The 25,859-nt window shown below is 48.7% G+C and overlaps 1 protein-coding gene across 1 annotated transcript in view; it reads left to right on the forward strand.

The window, feature by feature from the left end:
* The window catches only part of GRIN2D (glutamate ionotropic receptor NMDA type subunit 2D), a 1,421,508-nt gene that overhangs the window by 875,066 nt on the left and 520,583 nt on the right, over positions 1–25,859 (forward strand). The window lies entirely within an intron of this gene.

Genomic DNA, 25,859 nt, shown 5'->3' on the forward strand with positions numbered 1-25,859 from the left:
CTGACCCCTCCACGCAGGTGGATTCGGGCGTGCGGTGGCGACTCGCCCGTCCGCACCCCTGGGATCCCTTCATTCCTCGTTCCTGGAGCCTTCTCCGCTCCTCTTCCTTCCTTCTTCCTCTTGCAGGCCTGGGCCTCTGTTACTAGGCCCGCCTCCGGAGCAGAGCTCATGCAGAGCCCCTGCTCCCTGCCACTTCTGCTCAGACTTCTCTGCACTGAACTAAGATGGTGCCCACCTTTTATACTCCCTTCTCAATGCACCCAGGAACTGCTTCCTCCCTGCTCCTGCACTGCAGGGTTCCCCTTCCTCAGTGTTCCCTCCCCCCACTCCAGCCAGGGACAGGGACTGTCGTGCCCATCTCAGGGGCATATTGGTCGCCCTGCCCCACGGCAATGTGGTGTAATGCATGCAGGTGTCGGGTCCTGATCCACACTCCATCCTTATCTGAGAGTGAGATATCACACCTCTGGGTGAGGTGCAATACGTCTGTAGCAACCGAGCACTCGGTGCTACAGTTCCATTTATCTTCAGCCTAGGTGACGTATTGTGATACAGGGCCGTGATTTTGGCTATAAAAGGGTCCCCTAGACCCCTACCCCAAGCTTTTTAAGAGAATCATATATGGCGTGCCAGGAGACTCTATGGAATGCTTTCTCAGCATCCAACGAGAGTATCTACTTACAAATTTTTAACTGCATCTAGCCCAGGAAATACTTTGTGCCTAGTAGCAGTGTCTGCTAGTCAGCGGATTATCCCGGCTGTTAAGCAAGCTACACCACCTGTAGTTTGGACACTTAATTTTTTCAAAGGAAATGCTTCGGGACCACGGGATACTTAGTGAAGAGCATCAGGAGGCACCCCAAGGCATAGGGGCTGGGACTGGCACTAGGATGCCTTGTGGTGGACAGCCGAGCTCGATCCTTATAAAAGCTTTTTAACTGCAGCAGCTTTAGTGGACGCTACTGGAGCTGGAATTACGCGGCTGCTGGCATGAGACTTGCCCTCCAATAGATCCTTGTAAATGGATTTAAAGTGTATTCATTCAAATTAGAGGGACAATTTAAATTAAAAAGCTTAGAGCTGCCTCCACCACAGGGGGGTTCTCTCGACCCACCAGCGGACAGGCACCAGTATTGGGAGAGGGGGGCTGGCCGTCAGGGTTCACCGCGGCTCTGGCACAAACCCGGCGACACGGAGGTGGCACGGGCAGGAGCGGACTGGCCGTCTCGGCTTCTCACTTTTTGGATTTTAGAAGGGCATGACATGCCTATATCTGTGTCTCCCCCTCCTTTTACTCCTCCACCTCTTTTCTTTTCGCATGACTATATGTACTTGTCACTTTTCCATGTGTTAGTTGTGTCTTCTGAGCAGTTTGTCATCTTTTGGACACCTTTGAAGGTGTTTTCTATGTGTTTCTATGTGTTTTTGTTTGCCTGCCATTGGTTTTAACGGTGTTCGAAGGTGTTCGATGAACAGTTCGACGAACAGTTCGGCGAACACACGGGTGTTCGACGAACCGAACCGAACTCGAACACTACGGGGGTGGCTCAACACTAGTTCTAAACTGGGTGTCCACCTCTTTGCTATGCCTGTATGAAGCTTGGCAGTCAAAAGACCAGGAGCAGAGAGACATTGATTAGATGTGATCAGGTTTTCAGAAAATACAGTGAAAATGTAAGTTTCCAGCTCTCATCTTTTTTTGTACCAATCCTACTTTAAATTGTAGCAATTTTGGAAAGAAATGTATACCTGTGAATTGCTTATAATGTACACTAAATCTCAAATAAAGTGAACGTCCCTAAGATAGGCATTTATTGTACAGGGTTTGCAGAATTTTAGAGAGGTAATTTGCATATTAGTTTATTAATTAAATAAGAATATTTTTGCTCAACCTTTTGTCACCATATTGAATGGATGTAGAATGGAAGACCACTATACCACATGTCCTTGAAAACTTTCTGGTCTATTTCTTTTAATTGTAAGGGTAAATTACCCTTCTGTAGCCATTTATTCAGGCAATCAGAATTATATACCAATTAGCTCAGTGTTCAAAGTGGCTCATGTAGAAGACTGAGGGTGCCGGTAAGGTTAACATTACTGTGTCTTTTCCGGTCCATGGCTATGTTTCTATCTTTTCAATGGACATAGAAAAACCTGCCCTTCCTGATAAGGTTTAATTACTGGTACTGCTGTAATGTAAATTCCCAGAATCCTCACCTGGAGTCTACATTGTGTCATCATATGCTGAAAGATAATTACAATGAATATAAAAATAGGATCCAAGGAAGACTCATCTTTTTTTTTTCAACTCATTCAGATTGCACCAGCTAGGAGGTCGAAAGTCCTCACCAGAATCAAAGCGATGGGATATTAAGTAATTTGTCTTTCTCAGTTTTTGAGATAACCTGTTTTAATTAATGTTAATATTTTTAAACAGGGTGATTCAGAAAGGATGGTGCAAAATTATAGCGTCAGTATTCATAATCAAGAGAACATAACACACATTTATTAATGTGAAAAGACTCAATATCTATTCAAGTTTAATCTATAGACTACAAAATGTTTAAAGTGATGTCCATTTGTGGCTCGACAGATGTCTAGGCAATAATTCACTTCTGTCCACATGCCAACAGAACTTCAGATATGGACTTTACTGTTTCATTGATGCATTTTGTTTCTAGTCTTCAGATGCTGTGGCTAGGGTTGGGGAGGGCAGGAACATTGAGTCCTTAATGTAGCCCTACAAAAAGAGGTCACAGAGTGTTAGATCTGGCAATCATGGAAGCCAGCACAACAAAGGTGAATCATTGTTACTATCTGGTCTGATTGATCCAACAGTTTGATTGAGTTTTATTCAGGTATCAGTGAACATCAAAATGAAAATATTGGCCAGTGCCTTTACAAAACAAAGGGACCATAGACTAAGCTCTTGTTCATTGCACAGAACACCTTTACTTTGGGTGAGTCGCTCATGTTCTCGAGAAGGGCACCTTGTTTTTCTGAGCCATAAATTTTAATGGTGTGGAGATTGACTTTGTCATTGAGATGTAAGGTAGCCTAATAGTTGAATACTATCCTGTCAGCAAATTCTTCTTGTTCAATTTCGCCCTGCAAGTCAATGGTCAATGCAAAAGTCACAAAATTTCAGTTTGTCATCTGGTTTCATCTGAAGAAGATGTCATTTGTATGGCTTACAGCGCAAATGTTTTCATAACATACAACCCAACATGGTTTGTGGCACCTGCAGCTCCATGCTAGACAACTTGACAACTTTCTAGGACTATGTTTGTAAATGGCTTTCATCCTATTTTCTGTCTGTTCCAAACTCCTGGATTTCCTACACTTTTCCCATGACATAAACACCAAGTGGATTCAAACTGCTTCACCCAAAGTGAAATGTAGTTTCTATGCAGAGCACATTTACTACATTTATTCTGAAGTTTTGCTGGATTTTCACAACAGACACCGTTTTTGCAAATTCCAATACGCCAAAAGTGTTTTTCTTGCTTCAATGTCACCTTCTTATGTAACAATATGTGAGCACATTTTACATTTGGCTCTTGTAAAATGAAAGCTGTGCTATAACTGGTTGCAATGGGCAAATAAGCTAGTTTTGCCTTGATTTTTAGTCACCAGCTATTTACCAGTAATGTTACTTTAACTACAAGATTTTACTTTTGCAACATTCTTTTTGAATCATTCTGTGTGGTAAAAATTCTGGACACAGATTTTTGAAAAACAAAGCAATGTAAATTAGGCAAGAAGTAAAATTTTGAAATTAGAATTTTGGTCAAGAAATCAGTTGGGCAAGTTAACACTCACAATTCACTTTTTAAGTCATCTATAATATCAAGCATGACAGGTGAACTCAGAGACATTATTAACCATTTCCTGAATGGGCATTTTTTTTCCCTCTCCTTCTTTCAAGAGCCATACCTTTTAGATTTTTCCTCCACATACAGTGGGTACGGAAAGTATTCAGACCCCTTTAAATTTTTCACTCTTTGTTTCATTGCAGCCGTTTAGTAAATTCTAAAAAGTTATTTTTTTTCGCATTAATGTACACTCTGCACCCCATCTTGACTGAAAAAAAACAGAAATGTTGAAATTTTTTGCAAATTTCTTAAAAAGAAAAACTGAAATATCATATGGTCATAAGATTTCAGACTCTTTGCTCAGAAACTCATAATTAAGTCACATGCTGTCCATTTCCTTGTGATCCTCCTTGAGATGGTTCTACTCTTTCATTGGAGTCCAGCTGTGTTTAATTAAACTGATATCACGTGATTTGGAAAGGCACACACCTGTCTATATACAGTGGTAGCCAAAAGTATTGGCACCCTGGCAATTCTGTCAGATAATACTCAGTTTCTTCCTGAAAATGATTGCAATCCCAAATACTTTGGTATTATTATCTTCATTTAATTTGCTTGCAAGTAAAAAAAAAAAAGAGAATGAAGCAAAAATCAAATCAATGATCATTTCACACAAAACTCCAAAAATGGGCCAGACAAAAGTATTGGCACCCTCTGCCTAATACTTGGTTGCACAACCTTTAGCCAAAATAACTGTGAACAACCGCTTCTGGTAACCATCAATGAGTTTCTTACAATGCTCTGCTGGAATTGCAGACCATTTTTCTTTGGCAAACTGCTCCAGGTCCCTGATATTTGAAGGGTGCCTTCTCCAAACTGCCATTTTGAGATCTCTCCACAGGTGTTCTATGGGATTCTATGGGATTCTGGTCTGGACTCATTGCTGGCCACCTTAGAAGTCTCCAGTGCTTTCTCTCAAACCATTTTATAGTGCTTTTGGAAGTGTGTTTTGGGTCATTGTCCTGCTGGAAGACCCATGACCTCTGAGGGAGACCCTGCTTTCTCACACTGGGCCCTACATTATGCTGCAAAAATTTGTTGGTAGTCTTCAGACTTCATAATGTCATGCACACAGTCAATCAGTCCAGTGCCAGAGGCAGCAAAGCAACCCCAAAACATCAGGGAACCTCCGCCATGTTTGACTGTAGGGATCATGTTCTTTTCTTTGAATGCCTCTTTTTTTTTCCTGCACACTCTATGTTGATGCTTTTTCCCAAAAAGCTCTACTTTTTTCTCATCTGAGCAGAGAACATACTTCCAAAACGCTTTAGGCTTTCTCAGGTAAGTTTTGGAAAACTCCAGCCTGGCTTTTTTATGTCTCGGGCTAAGAATTGAGGTCTTCCTGGGTATCCTACCATACAGTCCCTTTTCATTCAGACGCCGACTGATAGTACGGGTTGACACTGTTGTACCCTCAGACTGCAGGGCAGCTTGAACTTGTTTGGGTGTTAGTCGAGGTTCTTTATCCACCATCCGCACAATCTTGCGTTGAAATCTCTCGTCAATTTTTCTTTTCCGTCCACATCTAGGGAGGTTAGCCACAGTGTCATGGGCTTTAAACTTCTTGATGACACTGCGCACGGAAGAACTCACGTCTTTGGAGATGGACTTGTAGCCTTGAGATTGCTCATGCTTCCTCACAATTTGGTTTCTCATGTCCTCAGACAGTTCATTGGTCTTCTTTCTTTTCTCCATGCTCAATGTGGTACACACAAGGACACAGGACAGAGGTTGAGTCAACTTTAATCCATGTTAACTGGCTGCAAGTGTGATTTAGTTATTGCCAACACCTGTTAGGTGCCAGAGGCAAGTTACCGGTGCGGTTAATTACACGAATTAGAGAAGCATCACATGATTTTTCAAACAGTGCCAATACCTTTGTCCACCCCCTTTTTTAGGTTTGGTGTGGAATTATATCCAATTTGGCTTTAGGACAATTATTTTTGTGTTTATTCTTTGAAGGCAATTTAAATGAAGATAATAATACCAAAGAATTTGTGTTTGCAATCATTTTCAGGAAGAAACTGAGTATTATCTGACAGAATTGCAGGGGTGCCAATACTTTTGGCCACCACTGTAAGACCTCACAGCTCACAGTGCATATCAGACCAAATGAGAATCATGAGCTCAAAGGAACTGCCCAAGGAGCTCAGAGACAGAATTGTGTGAAGGCACAGATCTGGCCAAGGTTACAAAAGGATTTCTGTAGTACTCAAGGTTCCTAGGAGCACAGTGGCCTCCATAATCCTTAAATGGAGGAAGTTTGGGACCACCAGTAGTCTTCCTAGACCTGGCCGTCTAGCAAAACTGAGTAATCATGGGAAAAGAGCCTTGGTGACAGAGGTAAAGATGTACCCCAAGATCACTATGACTGAGCTCCTGAGATGCAGTAGGGAGATGGGAGAAAGTTCCATAAAGTCAACTATCACTGCAGCCCTCCGCCAGTCAGGCCTTTATGGCAGAGTGGCCTGATGGAAGCCTCTCTTCAGTGCAAGACATAAGAAAGCCCGCATAGAGTTTGCTCAAAAACACATGAAGGAATCTCAGACTATGAGAAATAAGATTCTCTGGTCTGATGAGACGAAGATAGAACTTTTTTGTGATAATTCTAAGCGGTATGTGTGGAGAAAACCAGGAATAGCTCATCACCTACCCAATACAATCCCAACAATGAAACATGTTGGTGGCAGCAGCATTCTGTGGGGGTGTTTTTCAGCTGCAGGGACAGCATGACTGGTTGCAATTGAAGGAAACATGAATGCGGCCAAGAACAGAGATATCCTGGATGAAAACCTCTTCCAGAGTGCTCTGGACCTCAGACTTGGCCGAAGGTTCACTTTCCACCAAGACAATGACCCTAAGCATACAGCTAAAATAACAAAGGAGTGGCTTCAGAACAACTCTGTGACCATTCTTGACTGGCCCAGCCAGAACCCTGGCCTAAACCCAATTGTGTAAACATGAAAAAACCTCTAAAAATAATTTTTATTCTGATTCCTTTTAAAACACACCAAAAAACCGCTGTGATATGCAAGTAAGATGGTTCATGATTTTATCAAGATCCGTCCAAAAATCCCTTAGGGACTACTTAGCATTGAGTCAAAAATGGAAATAGATAATCACACATGGGTCAGTGAAGTCTTAAGCATAATAAACATTCATATACAATATAGACTTAAAACTGCCCTATCTTAAAAAGCCTCAACTGATACTGCCTGTCATGGAGGTTGGCACCCTAGTATACGAATCTGGCACCCCCAGATTATTTTTAGAGGTTTTTTCATGTTTACACATATTCTAGTTACCTCTATTTCAATAGAGCTTTTTGTATGTCTAAACCCAATTGAGCATCTCTGCAGAGACCTAAAAATGGCTGTCCACCAATGTTCACCATCCAACCTGACGGAACTGGAGAAGATCTGCAAGGAAGAATGGCAGAGGATCCCCAAATCCAGGTGTGAAAAACTTGTTGCATCATTTCCAAGAAGACTCATGGCTGTACTAACACAAAAGGGTGCTTCTACTCAATACTGAGTAAAGGGTCTGAATACTTATGACCATGTGATATTTCAGATTTTCTTTTTTAAGAAATTTGCAAAAATGTCGACATTTCTGTTTTTTTTCAGTCAAGATGGGGTGCAAAGTGTACATTAATGAGAAAAAAGAGAATTCATCAAAAAGCTGCAATGAAACAAAGACTGAAAAATGTAAAGGGGTCTGAATACTTTCCGTACCCACTGTAGCCATATGGGGGCTTGATTTTTGTGAGATGAGTTTTACTTTTGAATGACACCATTCATTTTATCATGTGATGCACTGAAAAGTTGGAAAAAAAATCCAAGTATGTTGAAATTGCAAAAAAAAAAATGAAATTCCACAATTGTTTTTTGGGTTTTTTATTTACTATGTTCACAATATGGAAAAAATGATCTTGCGATATGATTTTCCAGGTTATTACAATTACACAAATATAAATTTTTTTTTATTTAAGTGATTAAAAAAATTAGACAATTTGTAAAAAAAAATGTTGCGTTTGTTGCCATTTTCTGAGGCCTGTACCGTTTTACATTTTTGGGAGATGGGATTGTGCAGGTGCTTAATTTTTACACCCTGAGCTGACATCTTTACTGATACCATTTTGGGATAGATGCAATGCCTTGATCGCCTGTTATTCCATTTTATTGCAATGTTGCGGCAGACAAAAAAAGCAATTCTGGTGTTTGGATTTTTTTCTCGTTGCGCTATTTATCAATAGGAATAATTTATTTTATATTTTGATACATTGGACTTTTACGAATGCAGCGATACCAATCTTGTGTATTTTTTGTTTCCATTGTTTTATTTTAATGGGGCAAAAGCGGAGTGATTTGAAGTTTTGTGTGTTTTAATTTTTTTCATATTTTTACGTTTATTTTTCATTTTTCTTTTTTTATGGTAAGCTAACTCTTTTACTGATACCATTTTGGAATATATACCATGTTTTGATTACTTTCCATTGCATTTTTTGGGGAAAGGCAGCAGTCAAAAAATTGCAATATTAACATTTTGATTTTTTTCTTTTTTTTAGTTATGGTATTTACCACAAAGGATAAATATTATTATACTTTGATAGGACACGATGTTACCAAATATATTTATTCTTTATTTTTTCAATCTACTTTTAATGGTGGGGAAGAAGTTGATTTTTTTTTATATGTTTTTTGCAGTTGACTGCTTGTTTCATATACTGCAATACTACTACGTTGCAATACATAGCTAAATACATAGGGCTCGATTCATCAAGACCGATGTTGTTCAGTTCCACACACCACTAATCAGGTAAAGGAGAGAGATTTCTAGTGTAGGGAATGTCACTGCTTGTCCTGAATTAGAGGAGCTGTGGTGTCCAACGCCCGCCGCACCCCATCCTACCCTTGCTCTGCCCACTTTTTCAGAGCCTGGAGAAACTGGTGTGAAAACTCCAAAAGTTGCAAAACTTTGGCTCAAATACAACTTTTCAAAGATTTCACTCCAGAATTCTAGCATAAAACCTTTGATGAATTGGACCCAAAGTTTCCTATGGCCTGCTGAAGCCACAAGCTGGACTTTACTAGAGAACTGGCATGGCCGATAAGTGCCCAAAATGGCACGCCTATAGGACAGCATTACTTAGAAGCTTCTGTCACAAATAATTAGCTACATTTAAGGGGGTGAAAGAAGCGACTGGAGCTTAGTGTTATGCTCGTGCCCGGACTGACTGGCGTGAGCGTGATTAGTGATCCCACTGTACCATGAACCGAGGAGTGCCTGGAGGGACGTAAGTAAGTATCAACCCGATACGACCAAGGTCGCACAGCGGCTAGTCGACTCCGTGGACCAAGGAGGAACTGAGAAGGGGGACCAGGTGCGACTCCAGGTCAGACCTCGGTCACAGTTGTTGACCCACACCGGGGAATGCAGGAACAGGCAGGTTAGACTGGCATACAGGCAGGTGGGTATTGGCAAGTACGGCTGGTATGCAGACAGGTGGGTACTGGCAAGTACGGCTGGTATGCAGACAGGTGGGCACTGGCAAGTACGGCTGGTATGCAGACAGGTGGGCACTGGCAAGCACGGCTAGTATGCAGACAGGTGGGCACTGGCAAGCACGGCTGGTATGCAGACAGGGAGAAACTGACAAGCACGGCTGGAGCGCAGGCTGGATAGGGTCCAGTACAGACCCACAGATGCGGTAGATAAGCAGAGTAAAGCGAAACCGCCAGAGCGGAGGACAAGGCAGAGCAGAGAGGAACTGCTGGTGCTGTGAGCAAGCAGAGCAGAGCGAAAACCACAGGTGAGGTGGGCAAGGCAGAGCAGAGCTGAACCGCCGGAGCGGTGGACAAGGCAGAGCAGAGAGAAACCGCAGGTGTGGTGGACAAGGCAGAGCAGAGCGGAACCGCCGGAGCGGTGGGCAAGGCAGAGCAGAGAGAAGCCGCCGGAGCGGTGGGCAAGGCCGAGCAGAGAGAAGCCGCCGGAGCGGTGGACAAGTCAGAGCAGAGAGAAACCACTGGTGTGGTGAGCAAGGCAGAGCAGAGAGAAGCCACCGGAGCGGTGGGCAAGGCAGAGCAGAGAGAAGCCGCCAGAGCAGTGGGCAAGTCAGAGCAGAGAGAAACCGCTGGTGCGGTGAGCAAGGCAGAGCAGAGAGAAGCCGCCGGAGCGGTGGGCAAGTCAGAGCAGAGAGAAGCCGCCGGAGCTGTGGGTAAGGCAGAGCAGAGGGATGCCGTCGGAGCAGTGGGCAAGTCAGAGCAGAGAGAAACCGCCGGAGCGGTGGGTAAGGCAGAGCAGAGGAATAGCGCCGGAGCGGTGAGAAACTCAGAGCAGAGAGAAACCGCCGAAGTGGTAGGCAAGACAGAGTGGAGCGAAACTGCAGGTGCGGTGGACAAGGCAGAGAGGACAGGGCTCTGTTCACATGGAACAGACTGGAAAATCCAGGAAGATACGGAGGAAGGGAAAATGGACAAGCAGAACCAGATACACACAAGGTACTTCCAATGAAGTAGCTAGTGGACACAAAACTCACAAAAGGAAGTACAGAGACAACGAGTTGGAGTTAGGTGCAGGTTCAGATACTGCAGGAAAAGGGAAGGTACGGACATAGAGACAAACAGGTAAGAGGCTAGGATACAGTTCAGACAGGAACTGCTACTACAATGAGATACAAGAACGAGCCTGGGTATACAGCCCCCAGAGATGGCGGAAACGGACAGAAGTCACAGATAACAGGTCTGGGTATGCAGCCCCCTGAGATGGCGGAACATACAAGAGGCAGAACTGGACCTGGCAACTTCAGAGTCAAGGAGCACACTGAATCATAGTGTTGCTCAGGCACCTCCTACTGGGTGGAGGGGGTTTAGAAAACCAGTGACTCACAGCAATAGGCTGGAGACGCATTAGGGGTGCGGCCACAGCAGCTATAAGAATCAGTCAGTCAAGAGACATGCACACAGCATGAACTGGAGCAAGATTTGCAGGCTGGACTGACAGGTAAGATTGCTGTCTTGCATAGTGGGAGGTGGTGCACTATGCAAGCACACCGCCAGGGATGTTACTCTTAGCTTTATTTGCTGCTCTTCCATGCAGATACATTCAGTTATACAAGTCTACTAACCCACAACAGATGCCGAGAAGGACCTTGTACTATTCTACTATCAAGTTAAAGAGGATATCGACAAGAAACCAAAATAAGACTTACTTATTATCATGGGAGACTTGAATGCCAAAGTGGGCCACGGTAAACATGGAGCCATTATTGGAAATTTTGGACTTTGTAAACAAAACAAGGCTGGAGACAAATCAAATGTCCATCATGAACACCTTCTTTCAAAATCGAAACAGAGACTCAACTCATGGACATCACCAAATGGGGCTACTAATCCAATTGATTAGATATGTGTTTTCCAAAGTTGGAAGTCGTCGATCATTACCGTGAAAACAAGGCCAAGAGCTGACTGTGGAACTGATAATGAATAGTGATGAGCGAGCACTGAAATGCTTGGGTACTCATTGTTCGGGCAAGCAAATTGGAATGCTCGAGAGCTCAGTCTGAGTTGCGAGCCCAATGTACAGTAAGTCTATGGGAAACTCGAGCATTTTTCTGGCGGCCCCCCCCGGCGGTCTGCAGAGGGCCTAAAAATTGCCCATGTCGATGGGAACAGTGCTCAAATGGCATGGAAACAGCATGACAAAGACCCCTGGAAGCTTTCCTGACTCCCAGGTCACTGCTGTCCACAATGTTGTCAGTGGTATTAAGCCACTTTTACGAATTCACAATAATGCATACAAAAACGAAGCCAAAATGAATTTTCCTGGGACATATGTTAAGGAACATCCGTTCCAGGGTAATGACTTGTATATAAGGCAAAATAAATATACAAAAACGCTCCTCCACACCTTGGGCTATGTTCACACGTAGCATTTTTGATGCGTTTTTACACTTTTGCATTGCAATCAACCAAGACAAATGCATTCACCGGGAAATGTCATTTTAACATTTTACAACCTTATCTGGCCATGTGGTGGGTGACATGGGAACAGCATGGGGAAGACCCCTGGAAGCATCTCTGACTCCCAGGGCACTGCCTAAAACTGTGGTCATCTCATCAGACGTGATACGATATTAGTGCGGTAATAATACAGACATTTTTGGCAAGGTGACAAATCTCAAACTCCATTTAAAATGGGCAAGGTGTGTGTCAAGGGACGGGGAAGTGGACGTTATGGTGATGGTGATAGTGCACGCAGAGGCAGTGGGCAAGATGAAACTGTGCACGCAGAGGTAGTGGGCAAAATGAAACTGTGCCTGCTGAGGGAGCACAAAAAACACCCAAGTTATGTCGAACTACCTTCCTGTCCCAATTTTTAGGGGGCTGCAGAACACCACTATTAAAGCCAGAGCAGTGTGAAAAGGTTGTTGGCTGGATAGCAGATAAAGTTTCCAGTCAGTTTGCCACCACTACCACCCTGTGTTCCACATAGTCCAGTCTCAGTAGATGTGAGTCTGGATCACATTATTATTATTACTTTATCGCCATTTATTCCATGGCACTTTACATGTGAAAAAGGGGTCTACATCGCAAAAACAATTACAATAATCTTGAATAAAAATGTAACAGCGACTGGTACAGGAGAGGAGAGGACCCTGCCCACCAGGGCTCAGTCTACAAGGCATGGGTGAGGATACAATTGGTGAGGATAGAGCTTGTCTTGCAGCGGTATGGTGGAGAGAGGGTTACTGCAGGTTATACGCATGTTGCAAGAGGTGGGTTTTCAGCTTCCTTTAAAGGTTTCAACAGTAGGCGAGAGTCAGAAATGGTGGGGTAGAGAGTTCCAGAGAAGGGGGGATGCACTGGAGAAATCTTGTATGTGATTTTGGGAAGAAGAGATAAGAGGGGAGTAGAGAAAGAGATGTTGTGAGGATCAGAGGTTGCGTGCAGGTAAGTACCGGGAGACTAGGTCACAGATGTATGGAGGAGACAGGTTGTGGATAGTTTTGCATTCCAAGGTTAGGGTTTTGAACTGGAGTCTCTGGGTAATGGCGAGCCAGTTAAGGGATTGAGAGAGAGGATAGGCCAGGGAATAGCAAGGGGACAGGTGGATTAGTCGGGCAACAGAATTTAAAATAGATTGGAAGAATGGAGGCCACAGAGCAGGAGGTTGCAGTCGTGGAGAAGGAAGATGATGAGCGTGTGCACTAGTGTTTTTGTAGATTCGTGGTTGAGGAATGTGCAGATCTAGGAGATTTTTTTTATTTGGAGTCGGCATCTTCCCCACCCTGGTCCTCCTTCCTCCCACCACTTTGAGTGCCCTGAGACAACTGACAACACACTTGGACACTTCGAAGAGCTGTTTTGTTCATCTTTCCATTTATAGATTCTAGCCTCTCGCTCGGTCCGCTCGGAAGTGGAAAGAGCTTGGATATGTGATTTGAAGGAGAGATTGGAGTCCAGGGTTACCCCAAGAGCTGTTCAGTTTTCCATCGATTAATTTGGGCCTCTCGACCGGCCAGCTTCGAGCAGGGCAACAGAAAATCACATGTAGTGATTTGAGGAGCCATGGTCACCTGAAGGTGACAGCGGGAAAGTTCAAATACTGTTGCAAGAGGTGGATAATGATGAGACACAATGGACAGAAAGTCAGGAGGAGGACCAGGGTGCGGAAGTGGAAAACGAAGCTGTGGACGATGAAGTCACTAACTCAGCCTGGCAAGGGGACATGTAGAGCAAGGACAGCAGCACCCAAGGGGAGGGAGGCATAGCACCACAACAGGCAGGAACAAGCAGTGTAGTGGCCACAGACACAAGTAGGGCAACTGCTCACCGTATCACCAACACGACGGAAGTTGCCAGTACAACTGTTAGGTCTTCCCGAGTCCGGTTCTTTTTTAAAGACTGTTTAGATAACCACAAAAAGGCCATTTGAAACATCTGCCAGGCCAGCATCAGCAAGAGCACCAAAACTAAGCTCAGGCACATGCACAGCAAAGCACCTGACTAGCTGGGCCGAATACCAAGGTCTAGAAACATTGTCTGCGGGTGACCACTGCCTCTACCACTGTTGTGCATGCGCATCAATCTCCTGTCCATGGCGCATATGAAGATGCCTCCCGCCCTGCACCTGTCATTGCAGACTTGCAACCATCACCGTCCACGTCCTTTTCCTTTTGCAGCATTCAGTTGTCCCTACCACAGTTGGAATGCAAGCGCAAGTATGCAGCCAGCCACCAACCCACAGAGAGCAATGCTAAACTGACACATTTCTGGACTGCTTGCACTTGAAATGTTGCCTTTTATTCTCGTGGAGGCGGAAGCTTTCCACAACCTCATGGCGGTGGTCGGGTGTCCATTCTCGTTCCCAAACTGCCACTATTTCTCGCCTTCCACAAGCTCGAGTCCCCGAACATTACCCGTGCCCTACCCTGTGCACTTAAGTGGGTAGGACCACCTAACCACAAACACCTGGACAAGTGAATGTGGCCAGGGATGGTACGTCTCACTGACGCATGACACTGGGTTAATATTGTGCTTGGTCTCCTAGACAATGACCAAATTATTCATGATGGTTAGATCATCCATCTCCTTAGCTTTGTGTTATTTGGAATTCAAGCGCAAATATGCAGCGAACCACACACCCACAGGCCGCAATACTGAACTGCCACATTTCTGGACTGCTTGCCTGCACTTGAAATGTTGCCTTTTAGGCTCGTGGAGGCGGAAGCTGTTCACAACCTCATGCCGGCGGCTGCCGGTTGTCCATACTTGGTTCCCAGCCGCCACTATTTCTCCCGGTATTATCTCCGCCTTCCACAAGTGCGAGTCCTAGAAAATGACCCGTGCCCTCCCCACTGCACTTACTGGGAAAGACCGCCTGACCACAAACACGTGGACAGGTAAATGTGGCCAGGGATGGTACGGAGCTAGTCCACAGTAAAAAAAACAGCCATAGACTGTCTGGGAACCATCCCACACACTTTTCTTAGCCAGGGCTGCTTTTCGGCAGGGTTGGACGGGCCCACCAGAGAACCAGAGAATCCTCCGGTGGGCCCTGGCTTCTCCATCAGGAGAGTACATAGTGCCGAGGAGAGGTCATGATGATGATAGAGGCCACCATCTCCTTAGCTTGCTGCTGGTACTATTCTATGGGAATCAGCTTGGCTCCAACCAGCCCGGAATATTTCCAGTGAGCTATGGCACAACACCATGGTATTAGCAGTGCCCCCTGTACGAGTAGCGAAGCCATCCACAATTTCCTTCTCAGAAATTTTATTTATTAGACTGAGTGGCTGCCCAAATACATTAGTTTCTCCGAAAGGAGCTGAAGATACTGAGTGACAGTAGGTGCAAGTTTCTCCAGCATGTTAGATATCAGAGTCAGACCAGAGAGGGCAGAACAGTGGCTCAGTGATTAGCACTGAAGCCTTGCAGCACTGGGGTCCAGGGTTCAAATCCCACCAAGGACAACATCTGCAAGGATTTTGTATGTTCTCCCTGTTCTCCCCGTGATTGCCAGGGTTTCCACCTCAGTAAAAAAAGCAGCCATAGAGTGTCCAGGAACCTTCCCACACACTTCTCTTAGCAGGGCTGCTTTTCGGCAGGGTTGGATAGGCTCACCAGAGAACCGGAGAATCCTCCGGTGGGCCCTGGCCTCTCCTTCAGGAGAGTTCATAGTGCCGAGGTGAGGTCGTGATGATGATGACATCTGCTTAGTTTTCCATTACTTGGAATGGAAGCGCAAGTATGCTGCCAGCCACCCACCCACAGGCCGCAATACTAAACTGCCAATTTCTGGACAGCTGTTTGCACTTGAAATGTTGCCTATTAAGCTCGTGGAGATGGAAGCTTTTCACAACCTCATGGCGGCGGCTCGGTCTCCATACTCAGTCCCCACTATTTCTCCCTGTGTCGTCCCCGACTCCCACAAGCACGGGTCCTAGAACCTTACCCAGTGCACTTAGTGGGAAGGACTGCCTAACCACAAACACGTGGACAAGTGAATGTGGCCAGGGAGGGTACATCTCACGGATGCATGTCATTGGGTTAATATCATGCTCGGTCTCCTAGACAACCACCATATTATTCATGATGGCTGGATCACCCATCTCCTTAGCTTTCTGTTACTTGGAATGCAAGCACAAGTATGCAGTCAACCACCCACCCACTGTCACATTTCTGGACTGCTTGCACTTGAAATGTTGCCTTTTAGGCTCGTGGAGGCGGAAGCTTTCCACAACCTCATGGCGGCGGCTGGGTGTCCATACTCGGTCCCTAGCCACCACTATTTCTCCCAGTATAGTCTCTGCCTTCCACAAGCGCAAGTCCCAGAACATTACCTGTGCCCCTCCAGGTCAAGGACAGCCTAACCACAAACACGTGGACAAGTGAATGTGGCCATAGACGGTTCATCTCACTGACGCATTCCACTGGGATAATATTGTAGAAGCCAGGACCCAGTGGGATCCTGGGATGGAACACGTTCTTGTGATGCAGAGGATTACGGGCCCTGGGTCAATCCGGGTTACCCCTACATTCTGCATCTCCTGCACCAACTCATCCTCCTATTCAGCCTCCATCTCTATCACTTGATTCATTTTTTAAGGATATATTCCAGATTATTTACTTAAACTTCGTGTGTGGCAATAACAATAAGCAGGACGGTATGCTTAGGCAAAAAACAGCACACCATTGCAGAGTTATTGAAAGCTGTATCAGAGAACCTGGTGTCAGCTCTGAAGCTAGGCAAGCTCATACATGTACCATGCCTGACCCATGTGCTCAACTTAGTGGTTCTGCAGCTTCTCAAAATCTACAAGGATCTGCCAGAGCTGCTTGTGAAAGTACGCCGCGTGTGTGCCCATTTCAGAAAGTCACCTACAGCGTCCGCCGCCCTGGCAGGGCTTCAGCGGCATTTGCAGCTTCTAGCTCACCGACTGGTGTGCGATGCAACTACACATTGGAAATCAACATTGCAGATGTTTGGAATGATTTTGAGCAGCAGAGAGCAGTTGTTGAGTACCGGCTTCAACACGTCCATCGGCATTCAGGTTAGCCTCCGCACAAAAGAGCTGATGAGTGGGCATGGATGTCTGACATCTGTGCCCTCCTTCAAAACTTTGAGGACTCCACTAGGATGGTGAGTGGTGATGATGCCATAATTGGCATCACCATCCCGCTTCTCTGTCTACTGAAATGCTTGCTGCTCACAATTAAAGATGAGGCATTGCGGGCAGAGCAAGGAACTGTACAGGGTGATGCTACCCAGCCCAGCATCAACTCAGTGCGGATTGGGTGATAATGAGAAGGAGGAAGAGAACATAAACAGTCATACTCTTGGTGAGAAGAGGGAAGTCTTGGCTGTTGGCAGTCCGGCACACAAGGCCGACTTTATGTTCACCTGCCTTTACCGTGACAATCGCATTGTACGCATTTTGGGCATTACAGAAAACTTTCACGGCAAGAGAAAATTCTTGGAGATGGAGGTGTGAGGTTCTGATTAAGGAGGATGTCTGTCTTAGATCAGTTGCAGAACAGAGGGCACAGGAGGGGTGATACACAGAAATGAGGGAAGAGATATAGGCCGGTGCAGAACAGTGGACAGCTTGGTGGGTGAGAGAGATGAGTTTGTTTTGTATTCTATAGTGATTGCTTAACCTAACCCGTGGAATGACTGGCACAGGGTAGAGGCGTCGGTGAGGTGGCTTGATTGAATTACGACCCTGGCTGGTGCATCATTCAGAAGGGATTGGAGAGGAGACAGTTTGTTTAGAGGGAGACCGATTAGAAGAGAGTTGCACTAGTGAATAAGAGAGACATTAAGGCTGTGTGCCCACTATGCGTTTTTTAAGTATTTCCGCAGCGACAATTTCGCTGCAGAAATGCTTAAAAATTGCTTGGTAGAAGGTCTGTCATGTTCCCCAATGATAATTCGCATGTGCTGTGCACATGCTGCGGAAATTTCAGCTGCGGATGATCATTGCGGAAAAATCAGCACTACCAATTATTTTGCGGAATCGCGGCGTTTTTGCCGCCATTGACTTGCATTGGACCGCTTGGAATCTGCATCACTGCATCTGCAGATGCGGATTCCATGCGTTTCAATGTGCGGATGGTACCCGGGTTTGGAGAAGAGGAGACTCTCCTCCTGACCCGAGTACCATATAGTACCTGTAAAAAAAAAGAATAAAATAAAAAATATACATTATACTTTCCTTCTGATGGCCCCCGGTGTCCTTAGCAATGCGTCTTGGCTTGCCGGCAGCTCGCGATAGCCTAAAAAAGAACTGCCATGACGTAATTTAGTCATGTGACAGGTCACGCGACCACTGACATCGGCGGTGGCGTGACCCTTCACATGACTAAATGACGTAATGTCAGGTAATTTTAGTCAACCACGAGCTGCAAACCCAGGTACCATTCTTTTACGGTCACACTATATAAATCCATGCTGGTTGCATGGATTTATATAGTGTGACCAAGTTGTCAAGCACTTTCCAATTGATGCTAATATCACTTGGAAAGCGCTTGACTACCCGCATGCGGAAATGCATGCAAAAAGGCTTGACTTCCGCTTCTCCGCTTGTTCCGCTTTTTGCATCGTGGGCACATAGCCTAAGAGTTTTTGCAACATCAAAGGTGAGAAAAGGTTGATTTCTGGAGAAGTTTTAAAGGTGCAGGTGATATGAGCGTGTGAGTGATTTTCCACATTGAATAAAGGAAAGTTGTGTGTCAAATATTACTCCAAGATAGCAGGCGTGAAGAGTGGGAGCTATGGTGGCAGCACCTAAAAGAAATTGCAAAGTTAGGTTAGTAGAGGGAGGAAACCGAAGGAGTTCATTTTTGGAGATATTAAGTTCAGGCTCTTGTTGAAGAATTACAACAACAAAAAAATTCCCATCTGACAACGCTGGCAGCAGAGGTCACAGTCAGACAGTTCATTGGACAATCAAGGAGTACAAGAGAGGAAGACACAAACCAGATGTGGAAGAGGTAGGTGACCGCTGTCAAAGGTCTGGGACAATTTTCTCAGACCCTCCCAGCACCTAGGCCCTGATACACGTGGTACTCTGAGAAGGAGGGAAAAGTTTTGGAAGATGCAATCTAGACAGGTGGCATGAACTGTCTTTCTACGCCTTGGAGGTCCTGGCCACTAGCGTTTTGTCAGAGATAGTTCATTGGACATGTCTAATGAACTCAGCTCACCTCATGCACGTCACTGACAGCGTGGGAAAATTCTCCTGCGCTTGGGGTGAGCGTGAGAGAGCTCTCCTGCGCTCACTGCAAGCGCAGGACAATTTTCCCATGCTGTCAGTGACGTGCATGTCCAATGTACTCACCTCACCTCATGCACGTCACTGACAGCGTGGGAAAATTCTCCTGCGCTTGCGGTGAGCACAGGAGAATTCTCTCACGCTCACCGCATGCGCAGGAGAATTCTCCCACGCTGTCAGCAGTGACGTGCATGAGGTGAGCTGAGTTCATTGGACATGAACTCGGCTCATCTGGATGCCGTCACAGCGAGACACTGAGGAGTGCAAGCATGCCTGCACTTCTCAGTGTCTGCGGCATGGCAAGCTGGATGGCAGCTTTCTCCTGCGATCCAGCCTCTCATGTGAATGTAGCAGAGCTGGAGCCGTCCATGGAACCATGGAAAGGTAAGGATGAGATTGGTTTATTATTTTACTTTTATTGCAGGAGATCGTTGGCTTCAGCTGGAATGGGCGTGACGGTAAGTATTGTTTAATTTAGAACATTAAAGAATTGTGTGTTTATTTCAATTAAAGGACTTTATTCTGGGTGTTTGTGTTTTTTTAAATTTTGACTATGGGGTTAGTAATGGGGGTGTCTTATAGACGCCTCTCCATTACTAACCTGGGCTTGATGTCAGCTGGCATTATAAGTTGACATCAACCCCAGCCCTATTACCCCACTGCCACCGCTACAGGGCAGTGGGAAGAGCGAGGCTAAGTGCCAAAATTGGCGCATCCTATGGATGATGCCATTTCTGGGGCGGCTGACGGCTGATGTTTCTAGCCTGGGAGGGGGCCAATATTCATGGCACCCTTCCTGGGCTATTAATATCAGCCCCCAGCTGTCTGCCTAGCCTTTGCTAGCTATTAAAATAGGGGGGACCCCACGTCATTTTTTTTGGGGGTCCCCCATTTTAATAGCTAGTAAAGGCTAGGTATTCAGCTGGGGGCTGATATTAGTAGCCTGGGAAGCTCCGTGGGTATTATCCCCCTTCCCAGGCTTCAAATATCTGCCCCAGCCATCTGCTTAACCACCGCTAGAGACTATAAATCCGGGGAACCCCACGCCAATTTTTTTTTTAATAAATCCTTTATTTTAACACTAAATGACAAGTACAGTAATCAACACTATCACTGTATTTATTATATACTAGATGGTGGCCTAACGCATCGGGTATTCTAGAATATGTATGCAGCCGACCGGGCGCGACTAATCAGCGAAGTAGTATTTAAATGGGTTGTGCACTACTTTAAATTAACCTCCCAATTTATCCCCCCGGAGCCCCTAATGAATTTTGGAGGACCGGGGAGCGAGGCTGCCGGTCGGGGTACTTTTGCTGCGAGCAGCGGGGAGATGACTGGCTAGCACAGGGTGAGCGGGTGAGCGTGTGAGGGAGATGACCGGCTAGCACAGGGTGAGCGGATGAGCGTCTGAGGGTGAGAGTGTGCGGGTGAGCGTGTGCGGGTTTGCGTGTGCGGGTGAGCGTCTGAGGGTGACTGTGTGTGGGTGAGCGCCTGAGGGTGAGAGTCTGAGGGTGAGCATGTGCGGGTGAGCATGTGCGGGTGAGCATGTGCGGGAGAACGTCTGAGGGTGAGCGTCTGAGGGTGAGCGTGTGCGGGTGAGCATGAAAGGGTGAGCATCTGAGGGTGAGCGTGTGCAGGTGAGCATCTGAGGGTGAGAGTGGGAGCGTCTGAGGGTGAGCGTCTGAGGGTGAGACTGGGAGCGTCTGAGGGTGAGCGTGGGAGCATCTGAGGGTGAGCGAGGGAGCATCTGAAGGTGAGTGTGGGAGAGTCTGAGGGTGAGCGTGGGAGCGTCTGAGAGTGAGAGGGTGAGAGTCTGAGGGTGAGCGTGGGAGCGTCTGAGGGTGAGTATGTGCGGGTGAGCGTTTGAGGGTAAGCGTGGGAGCGTCTGAGGGTGAGCGTCGGAGGGTCTGAGGGTGAGCGTCTGAGGGTGAGCGTGGGAGCGTCTGAAGGTGAGCTTCTGAGGGTGAGTGTGGGAGTGCCTGAGGGTGAGCGTGGGAGCATCTGAGGGTGAGCATGGGAGCGTCTGAGAGTGAGCGTCTGAGGGTGAGCGTGGGAGCGTCTGAGAGTGAGCGTCTGAGGGTGAGCGTGGGAACGTCTGAGGGTGAGCATCTGAGGGTGAGCGTGGGAGCATCTGAGGGTGAGCATGGGAGCGTCTGAGGGTGAGCATCTGAGGGTGAGCGTGGGAGCCTCTGAGTGTGAGCGTGGGAGCATCTGAGGGTGAGCATGGGAGCGTGAGAGGGTGAGCGTCTGAGGGTGAGCATGGTAGTGTCTGAGGGTGAGCATGGGAACGTCTGAGGATGAGCGTCTGAGGGTGAGCGTCTGAGGCTGAGCATCTCACGGTGAGCGTCTGAGGGTGAACGTCTGAGGGTGAGCATGGGAGCATCTGAGGGTGAGCGTCTGAGGGTGAGCGTGGGAGCGTCTGAGGTTGAGCGTGGGTGAGTCTGAGGGTGAGCGTCTGAGGGTGAGCGTTGGAGCATCTGAGGGTGAGCGTCTGAGGGTGAGCGTGGGAGTGTCTGAGGTTGAGCGTGCCAGCGTCTGAGGGTGAGCGTCTGAGGGTGAGAGTGGGAGTGTTTGAGGGTAAGCGTGGGAGCGTTTGAAGGTGAGCGTGGGAGTGTCTGAGGTTGAGCGTCTAAGCGTCTGAGGGTGAGCATCTGAGGGTGAGCGTGGGAGCGTGAGAGGGTGAGCGTCTGAGGGTGAGCATGGTAGTGTCTGAGGGTGAGCATGGGAACGTCTGAGGATGAGCGTCTGAGGGTGAGCGTCTGAGGCTGAGCATCTGACGGTGAGCGTCTGAGGGTGAACGTCTGAGGGTGAGCATGGGAGCATCTGAGGGTGAGCGTCTGAGGGTGAGCGTGGGAGTGTCTGAGGTTGAGCGTGCCAGCATCTGAGGGTGAGCGTCTGAGGGTGAGAGTGGGAGTGTTTGAGGGTAAGCGTGTGAGCGTTTGAAGGTGAGCGTGGGAGTGTCTGAGGTTGAGCGTCTAAGCGTCTGAGGGTGAGCATCTGAGGGTGAGCGTGGGAGCGTGAGAGGGTGAGCGTCTGAGGGTGAGCATGGTAGTGTCTGAGGGTGAGCATGGGAACGTCTGAGGATGAGCGTCTGAGGGTGAGCGTCTGAGGCTGAGCATCTGACGGTGAGCGTCTGAGGGTGAACGTCTGAGGGTGAGCATGGGAGCATCTGAGGGTGAGCGTCTGAGGGTGAGCGTGGGAGCGTCTGAGGTTGAGCGTGGGTGAGTCTGAGGGTGAGCGTCTGAGGGTGAGCGTTGGAGCATCTGAGGGTGAGCGTCTGAGGGTGAGCGTGGGAGTGTCTGAGGTTGAGCGTGCCAGCGTCTGAGGGTGAGCGTCTGAGGGTGAGAGTGGGAGTGTTTGAGGGTAAGCGTGGGAGCGTTTGAAGGTGAGCGTGGGAGTGTCTGAGGATGAGCGTCTAAGCGTCTGAGGGTGAGCATCTGAGGGTGAGCGTGGGAGCGTGAGAGGGTGAGCGTCTGAGGGTGAGCATGGTAGTGTCTGAGGGTGAGCATGGGAACGTCTGAGGATGAGCGTCTGAGGGTGAGCGTCTGAGGCTGAGCATCTGACGGTGAGCGTCTGAGGGTGAACGTCTGAGGGTGAGCATGGGAGCATCTGAGGGTGAGCGTCTGAGGGTGAGCGTGGGAGTGTCTGAGGTTGAGCGTGCCAGCATCTGAGGGTGAGCGTCTGAGGGTGAGAGTGGGAGTGTTTGAGGGTAAGCGTGTGAGCGTTTGAAGGTGAGCGTGGGAGCGTCTGAGGTTGAGCGTCTAAGCGTCTGAGGGTGAGCATCTGAGGGTGAGCGTGGGAGCGTGAGAGGGTGAGCGTCTGAGGGTGAGCATGGTAGTGTCTGAGGGTGAGCATGGGAACGTCTGAGGATGAGCGTCTGAGGGTGAGCGTCTGAGGCTGAGCATCTCACGGTGAGCGTCTGAGGGTGAACGTCTGAGGTTGAGCATGGGAGCATCTGAGGGTGAGCGTCTGAGGGTGAGCGTGGGAGCGTCTGAGGTTGAGCGTGGGTGAGTCTGAGGGTGAGCGTCTGAGGGTGAGCGTTGGAGCATCTGAGGGTGAGCGTCTGAGGGTGAGCGTGGGAGTGTCTGAGGTTGAGCGTGCCAGCGTCTGAGGGTGAGCGTCTGAGGGTGAGAGTGGGAGTGTTTGAGGGTAAGCGTGGGAGCGTTTGAAGGTGAGCGTGGGAGTGTCTGAGGTTGAGCGTCTAAGCGTCTGAGGGTGAGCATCTGAGGGTGAGCGTGGGAGCGTGAGAGGGTGAGCGTCTGAGGGTGAGCATGGTAGTGTCTGAGGGTGAGCATGGGAACGTCTGAGGATGAGCGTCTGAGGGTGAGCGTCTGAGGCTGAGCATCTGACGGTGAGCGTCTGAGGGTGAACGTCTGAGGGTGAGCATGGGAGCATCTGAGGGTGAGCGTCTGAGGGTGAGCGTGGGAGTGTCTGAGGTTGAGCGTGCCAGCATCTGAGGGTGAGCGTCTGAGGGTGAGAGTGGGAGTGTTTGAGGGTAAGCGTGTGAGCGTTTGAAGGTGAGCGTGGGAGTGTCTGAGGTTGAGCGTCTAAGCGTCTGAGGGTGAGCATCTGAGGGTGAGCGTGGGAGCGTGAGAGGGTGAGCGTCTGAGGGTGAGCATGGTAGTGTCTGAGGGTGAGCATGGGAACGTCTGAGGATGAGCGTCTGAGGGTGAGCGTCTGAGGCTGAGCATCTCACGGTGAGCGTCTGAGGGTGAACGTCTGAGGGTGAGCATGGGAGCATCTGAGGGTGAGCGTCTGAGGGTGAGCGTGGGAGCGTCTGAGGTTGAGCGTGGGTGAGTCTGAGGGTGAGCGTCTGAGGGTGAGCGTTGGAGCATCTGAGGGTGAGCGTCTGAGGGTGAGCGTGGGAGTGTCTGAGGTTGAGCGTGCCAGCGTCTGAGGGTGAGCGTCTGAGGGTGAGACTGGGAGCGTCTGAGGGTGAGCGTGGGAGCATCTGAGGGTGAGCGAGGGAGCATCTGAAGGTGAGTGTGGGAGAGTCTGAGGGTGAGCGTGGGAGCGTCTGAGAGTGAGAGGGTGAGAGTCTGAGGGTGAGCGTGGGAGCGTCTGAGGGTGAGTATGTGCGGGTGAGCGTTTGAGGGTAAGCGTGGCAGCGTCTGAGGGTGAGCGTCGGAGGGTCTGAGGGTGAGCGTCTGAGGGTGAGCGTGGGAGCGTCTGAAGGTGAGCTTCTGAGGGTGAGTGTGGGAGTGCCTGAGGGTGAGCGTGGGAGCATCTGAGGGTGAGCATGGGAGCGTCTGAGAGTGAGCGTCTGAGGGTGAGCGTGGGAGCGTCTGCGAGTGAGCGTCTGAGGGTGAGCGTGGGAACGTCTGAGGGTGAGCATCTGAGGGTGAGCGTGGGAGCATCTGAGGGTGAGCATGGGAGCGTCTGAGGGTGAGCATCTGAGGGTGAGCGTGGGAGCCTCTGAGTGTGAGCGTGGGAGCATCTGAGGGTGAGCATGGGAGCGTGAGAGGGTGAGCGTCTGAGGGTGAGCATGGTAGTGTCTGAGGGTGAGCATGGGAACGTCTGAGGATGAGCGTCTGAGGGTGAGCGTCTGAGGCTGAGCATCTCACGGTGAGCGTCTGAGGGTGAACGTCTGAGGGTGAGCATGGGAGCATCTGAGGGTGAGCGTCTGAGGGTGAGCGTGGGAGCGTCTGAGGTTGAGCGTGGGTGAGTCTGAGGGTGAGCGTCTGAGGGTGAGCGTTGGAGCATCTGAGGGTGAGCGTCTGAGGGTGAGCGTGGGAGTGTCTGAGGTTGAGCGTGCCAGCGTCTGAGGGTGAGCGTCTGAGGGTGAGAGTGGGAGTGTTTGAGGGTAAGCGTGGGAGCGTTTGAAGGTGAGCGTGGGAGTGTCTGAGGTTGAGCGTCTAAGCGTCTGAGGGTGAGCATCTGAGGGTGAGCGTGGGAGCGTGAGAGGGTGAGCGTCTGAGGGTGAGCATGGTAGTGTCTGAGGGTGAGCATGGGAACGTCTGAGGATGAGCGTCTGAGGGTGAGCGTCTGAGGCTGAGCATCTGACGGTGAGCGTCTGAGGGTGAACGTCTGAGGGTGAGCATGGGAGCATCTGAGGGTGAGCGTCTGAGGGTGAGCGTGGGAGTGTCTGAGGTTGAGCGTGCCAGCATCTGAGGGTGAGCGTCTGAGGGTGAGAGTGGGAGTGTTTGAGGGTAAGCGTGTGAGCGTTTGAAGGTGAGCGTGGGAGTGTCTGAGGTTGAGCGTCTAAGCGTCTGAGGGTGAGCATCTGAGGGTGAGCGTGGGAGCGTGAGAGGGTGAGCGTCTGAGGGTGAGCATGGTAGTGTCTGAGGGTGAGCATGGGAACGTCTGAGGATGAGCGTCTGAGGGTGAGCGTCTGAGGCTGAGCATCTCACGGTGAGCGTCTGAGGGTGAACGTCTGAGGGTGAGCATGGGAGCATCTGAGGGTGAGCGTCTGAGGGTGAGCGTGGGAGCGTCTGAGGTTGAGCGTGGGTGAGTCTGAGGGTGAGCGTCTGAGGGTGAGCGTTGGAGCATCTGAGGGTGAGCGTCTGAGGGTGAGCGTGGGAGTGTCTGAGGTTGAGCGTGCCAGCGTCTGAGGGTGAGCGTCTGAGGGTGAGAGTGGGAGTGTTTGAGGGTAAGCGTGGGAGCGTTTGAAGGTGAGCGTGGGAGTGTCTGAGGTTGAGCGTCTAAGCGTCTGAGGGTGAGCATCTGAGGGTGAGCGTGGGAGCGTGAGAGGGTGAGCGTCTGAG

The sequence above is a fragment of the Phyllobates terribilis genome, unplaced genomic scaffold (assembly GCF_046119375.1).
Source record: "Phyllobates terribilis strain yellow unplaced genomic scaffold, ASM4611937v1 Scaffold_12__6_contigs__length_324123572, whole genome shotgun sequence".
NCBI lineage: Eukaryota > Metazoa > Chordata > Amphibia > Anura > Dendrobatidae > Phyllobates > Phyllobates terribilis.